At 45.1% G+C, this 24371-nt stretch overlaps 1 long non-coding RNA gene across 1 annotated transcript in view; it reads left to right on the top strand.

Moving 5' to 3' along the window:
• LOC135387608 (uncharacterized) overlaps window positions 1-24371 on the top strand; it is a 358849-nt gene that overhangs the window by 233298 nt on the left and 101180 nt on the right. The window contains exon 4 of the long non-coding RNA XR_010421233.1: window positions 17647-17713. This is a non-coding gene — a long non-coding RNA (uncharacterized LOC135387608). The remainder of the gene's footprint in view (window positions 1-17646; window positions 17714-24371) is intronic.

Below are 24371 nucleotides of genomic sequence, written 5' to 3'. Positions count from 1 at the left end.
AGAGCCGACAGTGTCTCAGGAACAGCACCGCCCTCCCAATGCACGAACAATGCGTGGACAGGGGCGCGTTCAACTTCGAGTAGACTGACCTTCCCGGTGCCTTCGCCCAAGCAGCTTTAACGACAATGGAGACAGTAATGCATGTTTTCTCGAAGGCCACTGACTCATCGATCCATGAAAAACACACAACAAGGACACAATCCGATCACGGTAGAACACTGGAACCGACCTCCTTTGTTGTACACCACGCCGACCACGGAGTATGGGCCACAGGGTTTATGGCCTTCTCTACGGTCTCCTTTGTCGCACAAATCAGTCGTCTCGTATTGCCCGCGGCTTATCTGCGAGTGCGGCTTATCTGCCCGAAATTTTTCGAACCGTTCCTAAAAACGGGTCCTGCGGCTCATACGCGTGAAATTACGGTATACGCGGCTATTACCCTCTTTGCGGTAAAACTTCAAATGTAGGTTCGTGTCGAAGTCAAATATGAAAAGGAAATAAGCCTGTTAGATGTATCCGACATAAACTCCCCTTGGCCTCTTGACCTTTTTGTACGTAAAGGATAGCGTGGTGGGTCTGCGCAATGCGCAAATCTCTGTTTATGTATTGCGCGTGCGCAGAACCACCACCGCTATCGCTTACGTACGCAACAGCGATAGCGTGCAATATACTAAAAGTCACTATTGTTCTACTCAAAATGGCTCTCAAATTTCTCTTGGGACTTCCTGACTTCTCTTGTTACTCCCTGAAACCACCTTCAACTGACGTATCGGCAAACAGAGGCTGGCAGTGCAACAACAAATTGCAGGACGGAGTGCTGTTTTTTTTACCGAATAAGAATGTTCCCAAAGCCTCGTATTTATACAACGTCCAGTTTGGCCGATGTACATCTTCTCACATGCTAAGGGGATCTTGAAGACGACGCCCTCACAGCATGCCCCGAACCGTTGTTTTTGTGCTTGTTTTGGCAGCCTGATATTTTTTCCTCTTCTTTTCCTGTTTCTTTTCTATTCTTTGTTTTCTTGTTCGTCTTTTGATTGGTTTGTGTTGTATTGTGCCTGCAAATTAAAATGTTCGTCTTCTTGTGATGTGATGTGAAAGATGGGGATTTAAGTCACGACAAAGTCAGACTGGCTACCCCGGGCCACTTAGCCGCAGTTAGTTGAAATAAATAAAAAAAAACTGAGAAAACTCAGTAGGTGGGGGACGGGAGACAAACGTCCCGAACTAGTGGGAACACTTGTCACAAACGAGAGACCAGAAAGTCTCACAAAATGTCATTCAGATGCGATTCTTCAAGGACACGTAGGAGCGCTTTCAATGCAGCTGCTTCATGATTGCATGGCTGAGGACCCAGGAGCTTTACTAGGTCAAATGGCCGAGCCTCCAGGCGAGATAGACTTGCTTCTAGTGTCCTGCGACTGTCGGCATACTTGGAGCGCCTGAGGAGGTTGTGCTCTGTTTCCTCGACAACATCCCATTCACTGCAGTTTGGAGATGATGACTTGGCGAGTTTGTAGAGCAACCGAGCGCTGTGCAGGACATTCAGCCGTAGCCAGACATGTACAAGATACTCAAAAATGTATTTAAGATAAGATAATAAATACTAACGTTAGAATGTAATTAAGATAGAGTATAAATACACGAAAATTAATGTAATTAAGATAGAGTATAAATACACGAAAATTAATGTAATTAAGATAGAGTACCAAATACTCCAAAAAGTATTTGAAATACAATTAAGATACTATTTATCCTTGATCGCAAAGTGTCACTGGTCAATGCGACAAGTCGCCACTACGTGACGTGAATCATCTAAACCCCGCGCACTACGCTAACCACCGCTGTGTGATAGGAGTCATCTAAACACAAGTCCCAAAAAGATGGTAAAGAGACACCACATAACTCCACTCAGAGCCCTCCACTCCAGTGACCCAGAACAAAGCAAGCTTCTAGCAGGTCCCTGCTCGCGGCGAGTTCAGAATTCGGCACCACCATGTCAGGGCTCACATAATAGAACCCTAACGGGCCAAGGATTAGTACACACGGGGCAAGATCTCTAAATGGGGACTTCAAAGAAGGGTCAATGTCCGGGTCAAGTCCAAGGGACTCCGGAAATTTCCACTGAACAAGCAAGATAATAGAAAGACGAGACACAGAGAGTCGAGAGGGAGATCCAAAATATGTAATTAGAGTATTGAGTACAAAATACCACAAAATGTATTTTAAATAGAGTACAAATACACAAAACAGAAGGTATTGAGTAGAGTACCAAAATACCGCAAATTGTATTTAAAATACAGTATTTTAAATACAATACTCCAAATACGTACAAGTCTGGCCGTAGCCTATGCAGGAGACACGCTGCTTGTCGAGGAAACGACGGAGGTACCTGGAAGCGAAGCTCCTTGTCTCTTGCTGCTTAGTTGAATATGGACATACACAAACCACGTCTCCTGTCTATACGCTGTGCTTTTCATATCAATATTACTTACTTGATATGTGGCCGCGTCGATACTGCACAGGGTGTTGCGCGAGAGAGTGACCCCTAATTATTAAAAAAAAAAGTATGCGTGAGATAAAAATGGGAAACCTTCTCCATGACACTTCTGAAGGTTTTTGCCACCCAAACAGGCGGTTCGCATGAGTGCACGTCATTAATTGGGCTCATCATCTTAATCGAACTCAAAATTTTGCCGTGGCCACAACATGTTATTCCAATCGTCATTTAAAGTTTCTTCAACTATTCCCCAATTACTTAACACCCGAAAATTTGCCATCTCTGCAAGCGCATTTTCGGATTTCATCAGTGTGGCCATTTTACTGGTAAATGCGAGAGAAATGCGTTAGCATTAAGCGCGTTTTCCGGTCTAAACTCGACTTCCCGGTGCCCACTTCCGGTCTAACCAGACTTCCGCTGTCCACTTCCGGTCCAACTCGACTTCCGGTTGCCCACCTCCGGTCTATACTTGACTTCCGTTTCGACACTTACAATTACTATGTGTAAGTCCAGTTAATTAACCTTTAATTACCCTCAATTACTTTCAGTTACTCTTTAATTACTGAAGTAACCGCAGGTTACCTGCGGTAATCTTGAATTTCATTTAATTCCCTTTAATTACGTTTACTTGCTTTAATTACTCTAAATTTTCCTTTAATTGACGTTATTTGCCTTTATTTACATTTGATTATCTCCGCTAACCTGCGGTTAGCTTCGGTAACCTTTAATTTCATCTAATCTTCCTCTATCTTACATTCATCACCTTCAAACTCAACGTTCTTGCTTTAATTACCTTCGATTACCCTTATCTCTTACTCTTAATTACCTTTAATTACGCATACCTCTTACTCCTAGTTACCTTCAACTACTTCATTTGCATTTACCCTCTTATCTCCCCTTCACATGCCCACTTATACCTCTGCCTCGGTGAGGCTTCACCATTTCATACACACACACACACGCAGCCATCAATCAATAAGGCTGCTGTTGGACACAAGTATAGGCACATGTTTCTCTGCCGATAGACCTGGAACCATAACATCAAGTTGGAAGTCGCCATATTCCAGAGACGTAAAGGGACTTTACGTCTGGGCATATAGCTGCGGTATGGAGGGACAGGCTGGTGGAAAGTGGAGCTAGTCCTTCTACATGCAGCTTCAACTGGGTGATGACTGTGGTGCCACGCGGACAGGCGGATGGAATTCCAAGGCGACTCTTGAACACGAAGGGCTGCCACCGCCACCGGTGGTTCTTTAGCCTCTGCAATCGCCAACTTGTTTGACCTTGCATAGTAATGAGCATATTTTGATGTTTGATGTTAGTCATGTGGCCATGCCACTGGGAAACATCCCATGTCATCAACACTCCTCTGTCATTTATTGTTGTTGTTGATTGTTTTTCCGCCGGCACACATTCTCAGACAATTGGGAGGTGATACACCACCAATCGACGTATCAGTGAACAGTATAGACCCAGCAAATATTTCAATGATGCACCCCACCTATAGCCACTATAGCGCATGACTGGTAGCCACTGGTAGCGCATAGCACTGGTAGCGCACTGGCGCGCATGCATTTCTCTTTGACACGGCGTCCTTCTGCTGACCAGGATCTGTCTCCAATGGTGACGAGACGCTCTTCGTACGCGTTGGCCGTTGATGTGAATAAGGAAATCCGAGAGTCGTTTCCTACTAAATGAAAACAATACTCTTGTCATACGCGATGTTCATTCCCCTGTTGTTCCAGCCTCAGAACATCAGTTCTCTCATGTTCAACAGTTGCCGCTTGCGTCGATCCCGTCGTATGATTGTGTGTATGAGTGAGAAAAATGTATGAGTGAAAGGGGTATGAATGAGAGAGAGTGGTTGACGTGTCCCTTCTGATGACGCGCCCTTGGAAGTCGCTCCGGAGGTGTGTTAGCTCAATTGGTAGTGCCCGGGACGGGAAATCCAGAAGATGTGGGTTCGAGGCCTACAGCTGGCTAACCATTTCAGTGACTTCCATCTTTCGTCGAATACCGTTCGTCCGCTTAGATAACTGACTATCCATCGAAATGCCCTGAAGAAGGCTTGCATTCTCCCCTCTTGAACACAGACGCTTGGGGCAACGTATGCGCCGGCAACAGTCAAACGCAGTTTCCCCAGGCCATGGTCTCACGTTCCCCAGGCTACGGTCTTCGTGTTCGCATCATCCTTGACTGAAAAACACCAAAAATGGAAGATATGGGCGTCCTTCTCGCTTTATAACGCCACAGCTGATCATCACATAAAAAAAACGAGTTCTTGGCTTAGCTTTTCCAAAGAACAAGCTTTCCAACGGTACCAACATATTTCACGTAAGTTGCCGAGAAGCCGTGTAACCTTTGACTGAAAATGACACTTTTCAGGTGATGAGTGGGACCGTAGCCGTAAGACGCGGCGCGTGACAAACAAGTGGAGACTTGGCACGCGTCTCATTGTGCTATGGTCAAGCTGTACGCTTCTTTGATATGGCTGCTTCGAGTTCCACTTGAAGGATAGCTGTCTCCTGCTCATTGTGCCGGTACATGCCAGGGGAGCTGCCTAAGCAGCACAATGTACTGAAAGTCGAGTGCAATAGGGGTGGACGGTATGTGTCTTATCAATGTTCTTTAGCTTCATGAGTGCGTTCAAGGCATTGCACCTACACGTCCACCCCTATTGCGCTCGACTTTCAGTACATTGTGCTGCCAGGGTGCACACACATTGTCACACCCTGATGGTAGATAAAATAACGAAGAAACGTGCCGTAGTAAACTGCCATTCGCACAATGGATCATTTTGCGGCAGAATTAGAATACAGCCGCAGTTATTTTACATCTAACATGAGCCTTCACCAGCCGTCCTGCAGAGTTTAATTCATTGCCAGACCTATACGCAACCAAGATCGAGACAAAAGAAAAATTGGAATGACTTGGCTCTGTAATAGCACTCTACTGAATCCTGTGATGTGCGAGACAGAGACAGGGAGACAATTTCGCAATGTTTTCCTAAGCGTCTGTATTCTCGGAAATAATAAGGAGAAAAACTGTTTATCCGCTGTTAAGGTAAATTCCGAGACGAAACCCCTCATGGCCGTAAAAATGAGGATCACCACTCGTCTCCTGTTTTTTTTTTCTTTTTTTTTTTCAAGGGGTCTCAAGTGCTTCCCTAGCGCGCTTCGAGTGAGCCAAGCAATTTCGTTTCGCCCAGAAGGAATACGCACCGCAAATGAATTTATCTTGATTTTTACGCCGTATTATTCACGCCGTCCAATCACATCAAAAAATGAAAAAAAAATGAAAAAAAAAACAAGAAGGGCTGTAACGGTACATAACACCGGGAAGGTCACATGTGTCTTCTGCGAAGTGAATTGAAGGACGGTTTGAAACGCTGTTGTTTCGAAATGGGGGAGGGGAGGTTACGAGCTACACTACATGTGTCGCAACCACAACAGTAAATGAAGGAAAAGTGATGATGACATGGAATGTTTCCCCTTGGTAGCTTCGCAGATATCAATATGAGAGGATGAATTATGGCGAACGCGAAGCGACGACAGGTCGGGGTTCTGGCAAAAGGAGGAGTTCTGGCAAAAGTTCTGGACAGGTCGGAGTTCTGTTTAGAGCTCTTCGAGGATTCCAGTGGCTTACATGAAAGCAAAACGCGTGAAACCATGAAAGCATGTGTTGCAAACTACTGCGGGCACTTTTAGAATATAGTCTCTTGTGTGTCGATTAGATCGGAAGCACAAAGTCGTATAGAAATATAAGGGTTGTTTTGTGCATTTGATTCGAAATAGTCGTAGACGACAATTACAATTAGCTCAGTTATTTTCCATTTATTTATTCGATTCGGAAAGTTACAATGTGTTGGGGTTCAGGGGCTCCTAAAGGGTTTTTGACACTTCGATAGCTGTTGTTCATAGCATCCTGCACTGCTTGTAAAGCATCATCATCCCATTTATGTGTGTGTGTGTGTGTGTAACGCAGAAAAAAAGTTTTGCAAATATAAATGTTTTGTAAAAATATGGCTCGTAAAAAGTCAATGAATTGTTATTGTGTATGTTGTATCGATACGTGATGCGAACCGTTGAACACACTACCGCTTCGAGTTATGACGAGCCACGAGCTCCGTCATCCATATTGGCTCTCATAAGCACGTGACCTCTCCCACTACCACTGCCAACATCTGTTAGAGACAAAGCGCTTTTGCGCCAGAAAAATCCAATTCATCATCGTCATCATCAGCATCCTTGAGACAAAGCCTGATCGCTTGAGCGACGTGACGTAACAATTGACGTCCGCCAATCAAGACCGTGCTTTCAGTGGCCGTATAGCTATGCCGGTCAGCCGCACCATGAGCCGCATGGATACTTGAATAGCCGCCACAGAAAGATTGTGTTTCAAAATCGTCTTGGCAGCCTAAGCAAAAAGACACTAGGCCGTACAATAAACACGACAAGCATGAACAAGCAAGATTGTTAACATTCGGTGGTAACAATACGCATGGCAACATGGTAATATCGACGAGTGCGAGAGACTATGCAAGCTTACTTGTTATAGTTGAAACAAACGTGCCTGTATCATGTAAAGATATGACTGATTCAGGAAGCAAATTCCACTCAACTGAGGTTCTGTGAACGAAAGAAAGCTGACAAGCTCTAATGCGAGGCGTAGGTAGATAAATGTGTCGGCTGTGTCGTGTCCTAGACTCGCACAGACCAGAGTAGCGAAATAATTGTTTATAGTCTATCCTCACTTCCCTCTGGAAGAGCTGAACGAGCCGTTCAACGCAGACTTCGCTAAAGAGAGCTAATACTGATGAGGATGAATCACGGACGCCACAGATGAAGCGAAGTGCTAGTTTCTGAACACGTTCTAACTTAATTATGTCGGATGCTGTGTGAGGGTCCCAGACTACGTCTCTATAATCAAGAATTGGGCGAACAAGGGAAAGTTAAGCTGCAAGCTTAGTTTTACGGGTGCTATTGCGCATAAAACGCCTCAAAAACCACAGCCTCCTGGTGGCCTTTCTTGTAACTTCATCGATGTGAAAGAACATGAACAACATAGAAGGGACAAATACATACAAAGCCTCAGTTTGCCTAAGAAACATCAGTTCTTTCATGTTCAACAGTTGCCGCCTGCGTCGATCCCGTCATATGAATGTGTGTATGAGTGACCAAAAATGTAAGAGTGAAAGGAGGATGAGTGAGAGAGAGTGGCTGGTTTGTCCCTTCAGATGGACGCACCCTGGAAGTCGCTGAGAAGGTGTGTTAGCTTAGCTCAATTGGTAGAGCCCTGGACCGGCAATCCAGAAGATGTGGGTTCGAGTCCTACAGCTGGCTAACCTTTTCAGTGACTTTCATCTTTCATCGACGTGACAGCTCCAACAGAGATCGGATGTTAATGTAACTCCAAGGTACTTGTATCCGTCTACGGTGCGGAGGCGCACGTTGTCCAATGAGTAAGCGAAAGAAACTGGCCTATTTTTTCGGGATATTGTCATTTGCACGCACTTTTTAACGTTTAATTCCATCTGATTCATTTAATAGCAGTTGATCATTTGTGTTGTTCACAACGTTAAAAATAATGCAATCATCAACATATAGCCCACATGGTACAGACACAATTTCCGCAATATCATTCAAAAATATAAGGAAAAGGACCGGGCCCAGGACGGACCCCTTGGGGCACTCCAGATGTAACAGACACTTTTGGGGATACATAGTTGTCCAATGAAACATACTGCAATCTGTTCTGAAGATAGAATGTACGCCAATGTATGAGACCATCGTGTTGTGTAATAGCGAACAACTTCCTTAGTAGTTTTGCGTGGGAAACTTTGTCGAACGCTTTTGAATGTCGAACGCGTCGACTTGTCCTCTGTCATTCAATGTATCAGTAAAACGGTGAACTGTTTCGACTAATTGCGTTATGGTTGATATTGGCTGACGATTGGCTGACTTTATACGTCTACGTGCGAAGGAGTGGGAGGAGGCATTGAGCAGGCATTACAGGCCTTCTGTATAAGGGGCGTTCCTAAGTGATCTGGAGTAGCGGCCTCTCATAATGAGTGCCTATTTCTCCTTTTTTTTTTCTTTTCTTACCAACTAAATTCAACTCAGCTTTTGTGGTAGTGAACGTAGCCCTTAGAAGCTGAAACCCTGCTCCTACCCCATCAGTCCCTGCGCCCTCTTGCGTTGACTGTGACGCACCCCCCAACCCTCAGTCATCATCATTAGAATAATGCCCTATTGTTGCTGTTGTTGTGGCCTATTGTTGCATATTACATATTGATCCTCAATACATCATTTCACAGCAACGATCGGGGTACAAAAACATTCTTCGAGAAGACCAATAAGGATCATGCATGCAGGCACACACACACACACACACACACAAAGCTTTTCACGCGGGCCACGTCCATTCACTTTATGCTATAATGTAATTTATTAGAACACGTTCTGTCCGACACTTCGTCCCCTTCTTTACGACTGATAGCAGCCGCCATGTCGTTCTGTAATCTTATCTACAACTCCACTTACTTTTATGTACATCTACTACCCATAACAGCAGACGCATAACCGCAAAGCATGGTAGTCGTCCATCAGGCAAAACTTCTGGAAAACGTAGCCGTATCACCGTTGCACCTTCTCTCCCCCCGTGCCATTCTGGAAACGACCGCCATTTCATTTTTCTCTGGAATACGAAATGCAATTGCCAGTGCAATCAGGGAAGAATAATGCAAAAGAGAGCTTCCCCGGGGCTCAATGGAATGAAACCGTAATCGCAAGAAGTGCCTGCCGTTGATCTTCAACCCCTTGAGTGTATACGGCGAAAAAGCTGCTTCCTTTCTGTTGTGTGGTTGTTGAGTGAGTGTGAAAGTTTGGAATACTCGGCGCTGAAGGGAGGATGAATGAACTCTGCTTCCGTAGTTGGGAGGCCGTGCCTCCTTCTCGGGGCCAGGATGAATTTTTGGGTTTGAAATCTGAAAACCGGTAGTATTCGTAGCTGCATGGGGGCCAATGAAACGCAGAAAGACGATCGTAACGCTCAATTGCATACTTCGTTTAACGAATAGTTATTGATGAGAAGGAGGCAGCAGTGATATTCTACCCTACGTTGTTACAAGACTTGGGGAAGATCGTGTGTTTCGGAGCGTGGGGTGTGAAGCAGCCAAGGTGAGGGCATCGCCAGGGCAGCCGCCGTAGAGACGCACGACAGAGATCTGCACTCTAAGAAAAAAAAGGAGTACTTTTACTCCTTTTGGGGACTAAATGCATTGCATTGCCACAAAAAATAGTCCCTTTCGGGAGTAAATGCACGGGAGTAAATGAATGTCACAGAGTGGACACTGCATTTCACGCGTGGTTGTAAGAGTCCCAGGTACATAATTCGTGTGCGCATGCATGAAAATACGTTGAAGCAAACCGTCAACCGTGATATGCCGAGTTATATAAAATTTTGCGCCATACATAGTGCACAATTTGTGAGGAAAGATGCGCTACCGTTTTTTACTATGTGTGGCTGGAAAATTGCTACGTTGGCTGAGTTATACAGCCTTATGCCATCAAATTGACCAAGGGCACATGTTTACTTCGACTGTTGCCTTCAGGAGACCATTTACGAAGTTCAGTGACAATATTCAGTCCTGGGGAGTAAATGTTTGGACTAAATGTCGGGTTAGGGGACTAGAATGGGGAGTAATTGCAGTCTAGGGGAGTAGAAGCTGCAATAGACCTGTCGAGAAAAGCGCCCGCGCCCCCAAGTGAGCGGCGCAAGGCGTCTTGGGACGTTTGAGAGAACACCGCCTGCCACGAGCGTGTTGACCTGTGTGTGTTTTTTTTTATAGTTTCGTGTTAGCGCCGCGAAACAACTGTTGCTATGAGTGACGTACATACGTGGACATAGACCCCCCACTCCTTCCTGTTGTCCTCTCTCCCTCTGCCCACATCTGTACGCCGCGCTAACACGAAAAAAAAATCAAGAAAGAAACAAACGAAAACAGCGATGTGCTACATATTTACTCGGAACACACAGTTTATCTCCGATATCTGCATTTGAGAACTATCTTTGACCAATGAGTCTGACGTGTCTCTCACGTCGTACTTAGTGACTGTAGCTTCCTCAGGTGTTGTACTATATTACCTACGTCACTTTGAACAATAATCCTTGTTCCTCGCCCTACAATGCTCGCACCATTCACTGAAGCACAAAGATCCAGGTATCAGAACAGGTTCAAGGCGGATTAGTAACTTTCAGTAGATTATCGCTATCGCAACACCGCACTGGGCAGACAAACCCTGTGTGTAACACCACGGCACCATTATTAGTAGATTGGAAGGCTATCACGATAAGATGATGAGCCAGTGAGGTTCTGAAAACATTGCCAATTGCCTTATTCCTTTGTAGTTGGAGACATTACACTGCTTGCCTTTGATTTGACAGCTTCCTTCGTTGTATTGTTTTCGTAGATGGCTTGCCGTCTACTAAAGCTCCCTATTAGCGGGTCTTAGTATATACATCAGAAGATGTTCACGACAAAGGTTCCGAAAACGCAATGAGACAGTCGCGCTGATTCTTTGATGGGACTGACATCACGCTCTTGAGCCAGGATATGACAGCTTTCTTTATCGTGTTGTTCTCGTTGCTCGCCTCCGATCTACTGTAAGTGGATATTACGTGCTGGAAAAGACAGTGAGCGGAGGGATTCGAACTCACACTTCCTCATTACCGCTATCGTGCGCTAACCGTTACAGCACTTGATTTTTGACTTGAACTGCAATGTATGTCCAAGCTAATGTGCACCGGTGTCTAAAAAAATTACGGTGCGTCATTAGAGAACCAAAAATGCAGAATATCGTGAGGAGTCGTCTATTCTAATCGCCCGTATTTTTCATGGTGGTTGATAAATTAATTAGGTGCAGCTAACTAACCAAATTTTTAGCTATACGTCTTATAGAGCCGAGATATGAATTGGACAGTTGTTGAGCGTGTCGAGAAACACCCATCGCAATTGTATACCCTACAGTGTACGCCTTGCGTGGATTTTTTCTCTTGGTAAGAAAGAACGCGCCCGAAATTCGAAAGTGTACCACGTGACACGAAGCGCTACCTACGCGCGCCTCGATTTAAGCGACAATAGCGAGTTTTAGTAGTGTACATGGGAAGGTGTTCACGGTTCCGAAAATATGATACTCCAATCGCCCTACTTCTTTGATGCGAGTGACATCACATTTCTAAGCTTGGATTTGATAACTACCTTTATCGTATCGTTTTCGTAACGTTCCTCCGATGTACTGATTGATTGATAATTGGGGGTTTACGTCGCAAGACAACTGAGGTCACGAGCTACGCCACAGCGGTAGGTCTGTGGATTGCTTTTGCCCACCTGAGGGTTCTTTAACGTGCGATGAAAGCTCACCACACGGCACCCCGTATTTAACGTCCCTCGCGGAAGACGGCGTGTCTAAGTAAATTGTACCCGGCCACCAAGTTGCTGGCGTCCTCGGCCGGGTTCGAACCCGTGATCTCGGGATCAGAAGGCGAACACGTTACTACCGACTGAGACACTGAGGCCGGTCCTCTGATGGTAACTAAAAGTCGCCTAGAACGCGTAACATGCATACTACAGGAACTGCATAATAAACACTGTTGTTCAATACGAATACATTACGTCATTACTTGCTTAGGCTCGAACTTATGCTTGCATATCTTTTTCTTCGCGTTCCAACCCGATAAAGGAGGGCGCCCTGATACCAGACGAACTCCAACGAGACTCTTCTGTTGGCTTTATGACGTTTTATGATTATGCTACTCAGAAGTCCAAAACCTTCGCTGTGCAAGCAATTGCGTTGAACACCACCCCGGCGGCTATCGCAAAGTAAAGCACTCGAGACCGCATATAAGTTTCCCGCGAACAGTATCTTTTTCCACTGCGTTTCATTCAGAACCGTTCAACAGTCTTCGAATTTACTCAGCCGTAAAGCTGGTCGTCAGTCCTTTCCTGCAACACATATAAGGATGTGTATATACTGCGCAAGCGTCGCAAATCGAGCGGATGGTTTTAAGAGCGGCCATTTTTCATTTCATGCACCAACGGGCATCGTAGTCCAAGTGCTTTTCACTCTGGGGTTGGGTTCGTGAGCTGCACTTCGTGAGGAACCAATAGCCATGTTATGCCTCTTTCATGAGCTGAAATATCTCTGACGGTACACGCGCATTTTGAAAATGCTACACGGGTCCTATGAATAAGAGGTCTTCGGGTTTGAATTACGGAGAGTCGTTGCTGGAAGGAATTTTTGTGAAAGGAAGGCGTTTCTATGTAGGTGCGCCGGTTAACCAGTAGTGTTGTATTCTTTTTAGTTGGTTCATGTTAGTCTAGATAGTTATCGTGTTGAAAAATAATTGATAAAATAGTGACAAAAATTCTGATGTTAATGGTACTAATATAAAGATTGAGGGGTAATGGCAGCGTATCATATATAATGATGGTGACATGATGACGAAGAAAATATAATATGATGGACAATTGAAACAGATATGACATAAGGCGTTTCACTGCAGTAGTTGCGGTACTCTAATTGTGGTTTATTACATGAGTGATGTGGCATTCACTTGGATTGAGCACACACACAAGCACACGTGACAAGTGAGGCGTAAACTGTGGGGAGACACCAAATACGACGCGTGAAAACTAATACTAACTAGTTTTTCTCAATACTCCGACGTGTAGTACAACGTGTGTATGACGTAATGAACCACGTCTATCAAAGTGTGACAGCCCGTTTAACTTGACGGGGTGGCAAAAACAACTAACGTTGGTGCAAAACTTTATTTCCCGTGTTTTTTCTATCAAAAACGGTCACATGCCAAGTAACCGCTCGGTATGATTCCTTTGAAGTGGCTTACATCATGTTGTTGATCTTTGATTTGACAGCTTCCTTAACCGTGTCGTTTCCGTAGAGCGCTGCCGATCTGCTTGAACTCCCGAGAGTGAGCTTCTAGCTTACGCATCCGAAATGGAGCCGTCATCCTTCGTCTGTTGCAATGCTATCGCATTTCATACGCGTTTCGCAGTGAGCCAAAGAGTACAGCATTTTTTAAAAATTTTTCAGCGCTTTCTATCACCTGTGAGCGTAAATTTAGGGAATATGCGATTGACGAGACAAGACCATATTATATCACAAATCCGTCACTCGCACATTATCACACAAAAACTGCAACTTTAAATCTACCCACCACATCATTATCCCATTTATATGTGTGTGTGCGTGTCTCCCAGACTTGTGCGCAACGCGTTACTAGTAATTGCGTTACTTGTAATCAATTACTCTTTTGAGTAATTTTTTGAATAATCGATTACCTTTCTGAGTAACCGATTACTCAGTAACTGATTATTTTTCCGGCAGAGATTAACCTATCTTTCAGATGCTCTGCCCCAAGTCAAGCCCCTCATGCGGTCAGCCTTCTTGGGCCGTTCTAGAATAGCAAGCGGAGGTCATTGTGCTGACTTTCTGGAATTTCAGGGTCGCTCTCCCTAATCTCTTCCTACATCAGTGTGGGGGTACCTGAAGGTGGTACCTAGTGGTACCTGAAGCTTTGGAGGTTTAGTGAGTCATGGGGAAGTTCCACGCAATGCTCTTCCACAATCGGGTCAACGTCTTCACGGGCGATAAATACAGTAGACCTAAAGATCTACTTGTCCTACACGTTTTTGTTGTTCCTGTTATTTCGGCTGTTACGCTGTTGAACCTCTATTTTGTTTCTTTCTTTCTTTTCTGAGGCGTACAAAGACGGGTATAATTTGCGTGATTGCAAAGTAACGACCGGAGTAACGCGTTACTTTTCTGCTCGTTACTCAGTTACGTTTGGAGTCGAGTAATTGGTAACGGTAATCAATTACTTTTTCCGTAGAAGTAACGGTAACGGTAATCAATTACTTTTTTCAAGCAACGGGCACAAGTCTGGACTGTCTCCCGGCTCCTCTGTCCGCCTCCTCTCAATGCTTGCGTCCTTTATCGCAGGACCGCTACTCCTCACATCTTTCTCAACAGTGAATAACGCCCATTCCCAGAACTCGCGTGCTATATGGAATCGGGACATGGAGCCTCCGCGCAGATTTTTCTTCTCAATAGCTGAGCATCGCATCCAAGCGCGTATATGCTTCCTTTTGTTATCCCCTGGATCGTGCCACTGCCCATTCGTCCGTCGATCTCTCCCCCCCCCCCCCCACCGCCACCACCACCACACACAGACATACACCATGCTTCTTCTGCCTTGAGAATGACCCGTCATTTCCGGCCGCAGCATCCAGCCAACAATGGAGGGAGTCGTGCCGATATATCGGCCGCGTATTGTGCTCTAATGAAAACCGCTGCTACGCCATATCCCCCGGTGCAAGACAGTTCGTATCGTGGTCCGTCTTCGGACATCCACGGCGCGTTGCACTCCGTACGCACAATGGCGGTCGAGATAGTAAAGAGGGAAGTAGAATATATTCTGGCTGGCTGTGCGTGAAGGCTTATAGCGTCTGTGAATAGAAAGCGGTTCTAATGCAGAAGTAGCTTGAAAAAAAAAAAATTCGTAAATGTGCACACAAATGTCTCCGTCGGCTGATGCTACCGTCCGTTGCAGGACGAATAATAGTGAAAGTACAACGTTTCTTCCGTAGTCCTCTATAGACACGGTGATGTTGGTGTACTGGATGTACGCAGCCTAGTTCAGCAAACGACCTCTAGGTGAAGTAGTCTATAGATAGCGCGGATTCAACACGTAATGAGAACTAGAGATTAATGTTCGGTTGACAAATAAAATGATGTCACAGACAATAGAGGCTCAACGATGCCGAGGGCGTCTTTTCGTTCCTCAAGGTTTTCAGGCAGAATCCCAAATACCCGGTAAACGTTTCCGCTGCCGCGACACTTCGTTTGCAGAAGATTAGCCCCGGCCTCTGCGCAGTTTCTGGTTTAATAATTTTTGCACAAAAATTTCTCTAACACAGAAATACATTTCTGCTAACGTATAGTAAATGAAACTATAAACATGAAACCACTCCTATACTTGAAAGTAGTCTTTATTTTGTTAATGGGACTTCATTCCCAGACACTCCGTCATATTCTGCTGCATAGTTAAAGGACGACGGAAGCGAAAATAAGCTGCGAAGCTGTTTAACTCATATTGCGGTACGTACCCAAAAAATGCGGAATTCGACTGAGATTTAAGTGTATTCGTTGAAATGGCGCCATAACAACAACAACAACAACAAATAAGTTAATGACAATGAATGGGGAAATTCGCCACTTGAGGTGCGGCCCACTACCCCAAGGCACAATGGGGCAGGATGTGATGTGTCCTGATGATGAGGGGATGAACGATGCTAAATAGGGATAGTCAGTGGAGTCAGTATGACATCAGAACGGTAGGCAAAACCACAGCACACAAAAATACTACACACACAGCACACAGGTACGCAGGCAGATCATAGGGTAGACAGGAGACCAGTGTCCCGCAGAAAAATCTTGAAATACTCAAGAACTTGACGATGGTCAGTCTGGTTAGACCCAGGGCCGAGAATGGTTGCCAATGTGAGTGGTGCGGCCGTGATCGACTGCAGGCGACAATGTAGAGCTGCTCTTTGGCGCCACAACTGCACCATAATTCTACGTAATCTACACCTTTTTCGGACCTTTTCTTGCAGCTGACAAATTTCGCTTCCGTTGTCCTTTAACTTATTGGTGTTTAACTGAATCGAATACGGCTGCTATGGTTTCCTGGAGATCGATTTCAACTGCGTGTCTCCAAAGCCCGAGTTGCCACAACTATATGGGAGCGAACTACCATACGTGCGTACCCTAATTATGGAGTAGTGCTTTATGTAGACCCCGAGGTACAATAAATTCAACAAAATCTAAAGCTCAGAGTAGCGACATGTAAAAGTTTTGCCGTGTTCAGCAAACGCAAATGGTTGTCCACAAATAAAGCTCTGAAGGCGATTCAGTCCTGGTATATTTCAAAGGGACCGAACACAGTAGTGCAAAGTTCTAATGCGAAACGAACGAATGGCAGTGTTGGAACAGTTGGGACACGGCTCTACAGATGGCGTCGTGACGCACAACACTGAAGCGGCTGGGTGGGTGGGTGGGGGGGGGGGTACATTTATTAGAACAGAGGGAAAAAATGGGAGGAAAGTAAGCGTTTGGGATCGTAGTGCGCGCTTCTGCAATAACAGCCGCTTCAGTGTCATGCGTCTGGGGCGTAACTTGAACGCTAGTCACTGAACCCTACGCACGGAAGCTATATGGCAACAAAAGTTGAAAATGTGGAAAACCATCATTATTTGGGAAGCATGTCAATCGGATGTTTTGGAGTGTTTTTCGACGGACAAACCGTTGTTCAGAGAAGAGTCCTTTCTTTACTCTTCAAGAAACACGACTGCATGTGTAGCAGCGTGCAAAGCATGCGCCGAATTGCGCGCTGTGTGAAAGGAAAACGCATAATAAAACAACTTAAATTACGCGTAACCGTTGCTGGAAGAAAGCTGCTGGTAAGTTTGTGCCACGTGAGTAGGCCATAACAGGAACCCACCAACACGACCAATAAATCTCCCCACTCAGATCCTTATTCACTGAACCAATCGCACGATTGCCTCACTTATCATCCTGACCGTGGGCATTGTCCGTATCGAGATTTTTCCGCATCGCTTATTGCTTCTTGCGGGAAAGTCTCACCTGCACCCGAAAATGATGTGCAAGATAAATGATAGAGAAGCCAGTCTTCGCTACAGGTGACATACGCGGCATCCTGGACGTGACTGATTCAGGAACCTCTTACGCTTTCGTGGCTTTAGGACCTGTGTGTGTGTGTGTGTGATGACTATGATTGCGATATAGGATCGATATCGAATTGATTGAGGAACGTGGCTAATGGGGTGAGGAATGGGTTAGTTAATAACGACGTTAAGGTCTCATTAAGCGTGTCCTGTACAGAAAATTGCGTGCCTTGGTCTATACCGCAAAGCGATCAATTTTTACTGTGCATAAAGCCTGCATTTCGAGTATATGCGATCTTGATTTTTTTCTTTTTTTTACGTGAGTGTGTTTTCCATCGACAAACTGCTGATTTCGCCGTTCATTTTGTGTCACCCACAGCACGGACACACCCCTGATTTCTGGTTCTCATCACCGCCACCAGGGTGAAGATGAGCGTCACCAGCGGGTTCGTGGCTGTTTTGAGTAAATATTAGAACGAGATCATCAGTTCATAACGAACATGACTGTCACATCTACGCAAGTTCCAAAGATAGCATCACTTGGAATACCACTTCGCGTACAAAAATAAAACGAATAACCCTGAGAAAAGGGAATAACCTTGAGCAGCACTCTAAAGCAAAAAAGACAAAAAACAAACAAACAAAAAACAAGAGGTAATGAAAAGTTATGTCCCGTCAACACTTTTGCGGAGGCAAGAATCCCAGCGAAACATCCTAAACGCGGCGTCATTTCTTCCTATATCAGAGCTCATGAAATATCAGAAAACATATTTCATTCTCTATGGTCGGCGATGATAACCGCTATAATCGACAATCGAATGTTATTAATCATAGAGGCGACAAACGAGAAAAACGTAAAAGTGAAACTCTTCTGCCAAAAGATACAAAAGAAAGGGCCTCCCCCTTATGATAAAATCGATTTTTGGGCCAAACGAGCCCCAATAATAAGGCCCCATTCTTACGCATCGAACACAATGTAACATCTCCTCCCGCTGCACTCTGCGCCGGAGCCTCTCTCTCCGACCGCCGACGCGTCGTGTCATAAATCACGCTTCTGAAGAGCGCGTCCTTCAAAGTCGATAAGCGAAGGAAGTGTTACGTTTATTAAGAAAGAACTGGTCTTATTCTAAGAGTGAGTAACACTGCCGTAATATAGACAGTGGACTGCGAATTCCTAAAATGAGTTGGGAAGAAAAAGATGACATTGCTGAACGCGTATTACGAGTTGGTTCGCGAAGAGCAACGTTCACAAGTTCATTGCCCCTTTGCGAGTATGTGAGAAGAAGTCTGTCTGCGGGAGGGGGGGTCTCTATCGCCAAATGGGTTCAAGGAACGCATAATTAGACTGGTGAGCGCTTGAGGAAGTTCAGCAGGGTGTCCTTTTGTGTACCGTGTTCCGAGAGGTATGGGAGTTCCTTTAAACTTGTTCTCACTTTTTACTTGTGCGGTGCAGCCGTGCTGTGCAGCATGCCTTACAAAAGTTGAGAGCTTCGAAGGAATGATTATTTCTAAGAAGGTCGTGCTGTAGACTGGGAGGTGGTGGGTTCGAATCCTACCGCCGGCTGTGCTGTCTGAGGTTTTCCCTGGGTTTTCCGAAGACTTTCCAGACGAATGTCGCCACAGCTCCCCCTGAAGTCGGCCCAGGACGCATACTAATCCCCCTGTCCCCCACTCCTTCCTGCTGTCCTCTCTCCATCTGTCCACATCTGTACGCCGCTCATAGCCACAGTTGCTTCGCGGCGCTAACACGCAATCAAAAAAAATATTTCTAAGGTATTACCGTGGCGCTATACAGAGTGTACTTTGCGGCGTTATAAGGACATGGGCTTCCAGTTCCAGCCTCATTTGTGTGTGCTATAAAGTGCGTCGTCACGCCCTTCCGCTTCCTGGCGAGAAAGCACCACCGGCGCAATCCAGAATTCAATTTGAAAAATTAAATTTCTCTTCATTACGGAAGTGCACTAAGGTCATCCAAGGCATTTCCTTAAAACCTAGGCCCCATTGTCGCTCCAAAATTTTTAAACGGCCAAGATAGACTGAAACGATTTGTATTTTTTGGTATTTGTAAATGTTTGATTATAGTCCAAAGGCCAGGGGGAGTTATGGTTATTGGTAAAAAACGCACACTGGCACTACAACATTAACAACAAGCAAAAGTTTGATGTTTCGGGAACAGTACTGTTCCCATCATCAGAAACAAGTGTATCGGCGGAGTTGTTTATCTATTTTATCTATTTTTTAAGTTTATCTATTAACGGTAGGTAGCAGTCCGGAAGAGGACCTGGGTGTTTGTTGACAGAATTGCTTATCTTTTTGATGAGCCAAGATTCGAGTTGTTTACCTACTCCCCATCGTTCTTCACGTGCTAAAATGTACGGGTTATCTGACCCGAAACGTCAAGCTTTTACTTGTTTTTAATGTTGTAGTGCCAGTGTGCGTTTTTTACCAATAACCATTTGTATATTTGTACAAACCGACGTCCGGTCCGTGACAGTCCTGTCGAAAACATGGGTCTGAGAAAACACCCTCTTATGATTTCTAATACTCCTCACAACCACAGTGCAAAAATATTTCGGAAGAAATCGTATCGCGCGATTTATAATCGATTTTTTTCTATGCCGCAGGTGGTCCTGAGTAAAGACCGCAGCGAGCTCTCGCGTGACGTGTTCAAGAGCAAAGCCGCACATGACTTGCGCATGCCTGTTTGCGCGATAGTTGGTTGTTGCGTGCTAGCCTTTGCCCATTATGATGATTTTGAGTAGCAGTAACACGTTACGCAGAGTATGCGAGCAGCCTCAATGTAAACACAGGTGTCACGCCGCCGCCTACGGTTCAGTACACGCACAAAGAAAAAAAGAAAAGAACGCCTCTCTGCATTCCCAGCAACGGCGCAGTCCTGCGCCCCACTGTGTCTATTGAGGACGTCATGCTGACGTGACGGATGACGTACCTATGAGAATCCTTGGGGCAAGGAGTATGCGAGGGAGAAAAACAAAACCGGGTCTCTTCAGAGGAATAGTATTTATTCGGTGTCTCGAAAACCATGCCATCTTATGAGCTGAAACTTTCCACGCAGCATGTAAGCCTCCGTGACAGTTGGAAAAAATCAACTTCCGGTTTTCCCTGACTGTCCCTGACTGTATAGGCAATATCAATAACGGGACTATTAGCGAACGTACTAGCGATTTTTGAAGGAAGTTGAAAGCTTTCAACAGTTTCGATTTGACGAAGAGGTAGGTGATGTCACCACGAACGCGTGCTGAGCATTTGCCCTCTGGGCACAGCTGTCTTTGTTTCCCTCGTTCGCAGTAGCAGCAGTTCTGGCACGAACTTTCAGGGTATCGTCAGCGAGAACCAGATGACACGTACCTTTACGTACCTTTTGTATCGAAACTGGAAACTGTGTCTAGTTTTTGTTTTACACGCAAAGATAGTATTCGGCGAGAGCACAACACGAGACATGTGCTGCTTGCGACATGAGACTGCTTGTCTGAGATCGACAGCTCATGGCCTATCCTATCTAGAATCTCCAGCTGTTGCAAGATTACGTCTCACGACTAATAGAATCCTGTGGTGTACGCCCACATTACTACACAATACGGGCATACAGCTCACACGAAGGCGACAAAGCCCTATACGGGCTGTTGGACCATTGAATGAGGATTTCAGAGAAGTATGTCGCGAGCACAATATATCAGTGCCGTTATTAGGTAGTTTTCTGAAGGCACGAAGTTTAGTCCTCTTTCACGGGCTTTGTGAAACATGTTATACGCAATTAGTGGGCGACGTTTACCTCTAAGGCTGCCAAGTTTGTTTTTCGTACGTATTTGTATCTCGCAAATTAAAATTACAAACCGAGGAAATAAAATAGCATGTAGCTGTACAAGAACCGAGGAACGCGCTTGACCGCGAAAAAAAAAAAAAACAAAGAAAAAAACAAGCACAACATACGTGTGTAAACTTGTGTGCTGCCCTCCCCTCTAATTCTTTGGAATACTGTAATACCCCATTCCTGTTGAAGATTGCGCTGCTGTTGAAACGTCGCCCCCTTTTAGTTTCCAATAAAGTCCTCCCTTTATATTATTCCTGTAGAAGCACTGTCTCCACTTCTGATTCTTATTGAATATATATGTATGTGTATATGTATATATATATATATATATATATATATATATATATATATATATAAAAGTAAAATAATAAGACGTAGACGATAGATTACAGGAAAGTTAGCAAAAACTAGTTTATTGACTAGGTAATCTAACACAAACATTATAATATACTATGAAACGTTTAAACGTTTGCAACGTTTCGTAGTATATTATTGTCTTTGTATTAGATTACCCACTAAATAAACTAGTTTTTGTTAACTTTCCTGTAATCTGTCGTCTACGTCTTATTATTTGACTTTTATTCAACTTCGCAACCGTATGATATATGAACCTCTCGAACCAATATTTATATGTGTGACGTAACGACGAAGAGACCTAACTCACGCTCGTGCATGGGCAGGATTATTCATTAAACTGATATTGCTCGGGACGGATGTTCCAGTGTTCATCACATATATATATATAAGGAAACAAAGTAGCCGGAGCGCTTTGGCTGCTCGCATATGTTTGCCAGTGCTCGAAGTTCGCCACGCCAGTACTGGACAGCTGTTTCGGCCTTATTCGGCCATCATCAGCTGTACGCAGGCAGGCAACTTTTGAGCGGATGGCGTCAGAGGGCCACGTAGCACGTGATTCCTCCCGTCAGGGTGCGCTAACTCACCACTGAAAGCCCAGTGCCAAGCCAGTGAAGTATATTAGGGGAAAAAATAGCCGGAGCTCTTTGGCTGCACGTATAGCATATGTTTGCCAGTGCTCGAACTTCGCCACGCCAGTACTGGACAGCTGTTTCGGCCTTATTCGGCCATCATCAGCTGTACGCAGGCAGGCAACGTTTGAGCAGATGGCGTCAGAAGGTCACGTAGCACGTGATTCCTCCTTGGAGGGCACCTTCCCCTCCTTCCATCTTGGAGGGCACATAAGCATCTGGGTCGATATAGTAATGAACTTTCGTCAATGAACTTTTTAATTATGAAAAATAGGAGATTTGACCCAATGAGGACATCGAATCTCTTGGGGTCACCGGTAACATTGCCGTTCCCAGAACAAAAATGGAGAGAGTTCTAGCGCCAGGAAAGGGCCTAAACATAAGGCGACCTGGTTGTCAGTTTTCGACGCTGAATTTGAATCGCTCGCGTTTTCCGTTCCTCTGTATGCGGGGGAGGGAAAACGCTGTCGCAGAGGAGCGTTTTCCCTCCCAACAGCGTTTTCCCTCTCCCGCATGCCGAGGAAAGGAAAACGGGAGCGCTTCTGCTTGAGCGTCGAAAACTGACCACCAGATCGCCTTATTTCTAGGCCCTATTTACTCGCGCTAGAACTGTCTCAATTTTTGTTATGAAAACGATAATGTTACCGGTGACCCCAAGGGATTCGATGACCGGATTGGGTCAAATTTCCTATTTTTGATAATTAAAAAGATAACTAACGGAAGTTAATTATTGCAGCTGTGTGTCCTCTTCGAGTTTATCTAGGGAATGACACATTTTTGAAGGCCTGCTTTTTGGCGAATCAAAGTTTCTCAAATTTTCAATACATGGGAGTCTATGGGAGATGCAACAAAATCGCTTCTCTCGGCCGGCCGGCCCGTGATATTTAGGCCAAAATGATGTCATTCCCTAGAGTAGCAGTCTGGGAATTGTTTACAATCAACAAATTCGACAAGCTTCCTGCAGTTTTCCAGATCCCTGCGAACGAAAATAATGACTTTGTCGTTTGTATAGTGTTCTGCACGCCGGCGCCGATTATATTACTTCCTTATAGCGCGCGAGAAAAGCAAAGCGAAGAAAACAATTTTGGGATGGTAGAGCCAACCGTCTCCGGAAGCGTGATGTCGGTAGCAATGTGTGTGTGTGTGGGGGGGGGGGGTAAGCATTGCTTCTAGCACCGTCTGTCGGAGATTTGCGGCGCACGTCAAAAGAACCCGAGGTGGTCCAAATTATCCACAGTCCTACCCTGCCACACGTGCAACATGTCGTCGCACTGCGCAGACAAACCTTACGTGTGACGGCACTGTACCATTTATTCAACCTAATTGCCCGAGTCCGCCTTAAAATTGGGAAAATCGATTTTTCTATTTTTAAAACGTACTTCAATAGTTACGGCGGGCACCCTGTATTTGTACAGGTTGGGACAAAAGTTTACGGAACACGCGAGCGGGCTACTTTTTCTTCGGCGCGACACCCTAGCGGCCGCCGGAAGCGGGTGAGTTCACTGTTTCGGAGGGGTGGAAAGGTGCGCTGTTAGCGACACACAGCGGTATAGCTTCCCTCCCAGGCACACCCAAGCGACGCCAGAACTACCACTGTGTGTCGCTAACAGCTCACCCTTCCACCCCTCCGAAACAGTGAACTCACTCGCTTCCGGCAGCCGCTAGGGTGTCGCACCGAAGACAAAGTACGTCGCTCTCGTGTTCCGTAAACTTTTGTCCCAACCTGTACTATATATAAAAACATACCTCTCAAGACGCGTTTCCCTTCTTTCGGTTGTTTTTTTAATCCCTTAGAAGTACATGCTATGCGTAATATTCAAAACGCTTTTTTACTCACCCGTGAAACTACGTTTGCACGAAAACAGTAGAAAAGTACCAGAGTATATTGATTCATGAATATTTGTTTCTCATTACCGAAAGTAACTATTCTGAGGTTGGAACACACAAACTCACAAACACAACGTAAGCTCTATGTGCCTTCCGACATCAAAGATTGGAATAATTCCATCTGTTTTTTCAGTTGTCGGCTTTCTCGTGTCGGTGTTTACATGATCGCCCCCCCCCTCCCCCAGTTTGTGTACCGCAGCTCTTCAGCTAGCTTATGTGTTTGCATCAGGCACAGTACATTTCTTGTACGTTTTCCATACCAACAATGGTGTTCAAAAGAAATACGACACAACAAAGAAATCGTTCGCGAACAGCGCGTTGTATAACCTAACGCTGCCATTTATTCCCCTTTCGTAAGTCTTATTTTCAAGAAGAAAGGGCAAGAAAAACAAAAGAGAG

Source organism: Ornithodoros turicata, chromosome 3 (genome assembly GCF_037126465.1).
Source record: "Ornithodoros turicata isolate Travis chromosome 3, ASM3712646v1, whole genome shotgun sequence".
NCBI classification, from domain to species: Eukaryota; Metazoa; Arthropoda; class Arachnida; order Ixodida; family Argasidae; genus Ornithodoros; species Ornithodoros turicata.
Note: the sequence above shows the minus strand (reverse complement) of the source record. Positions and strands in the feature narration are given on the sequence as shown.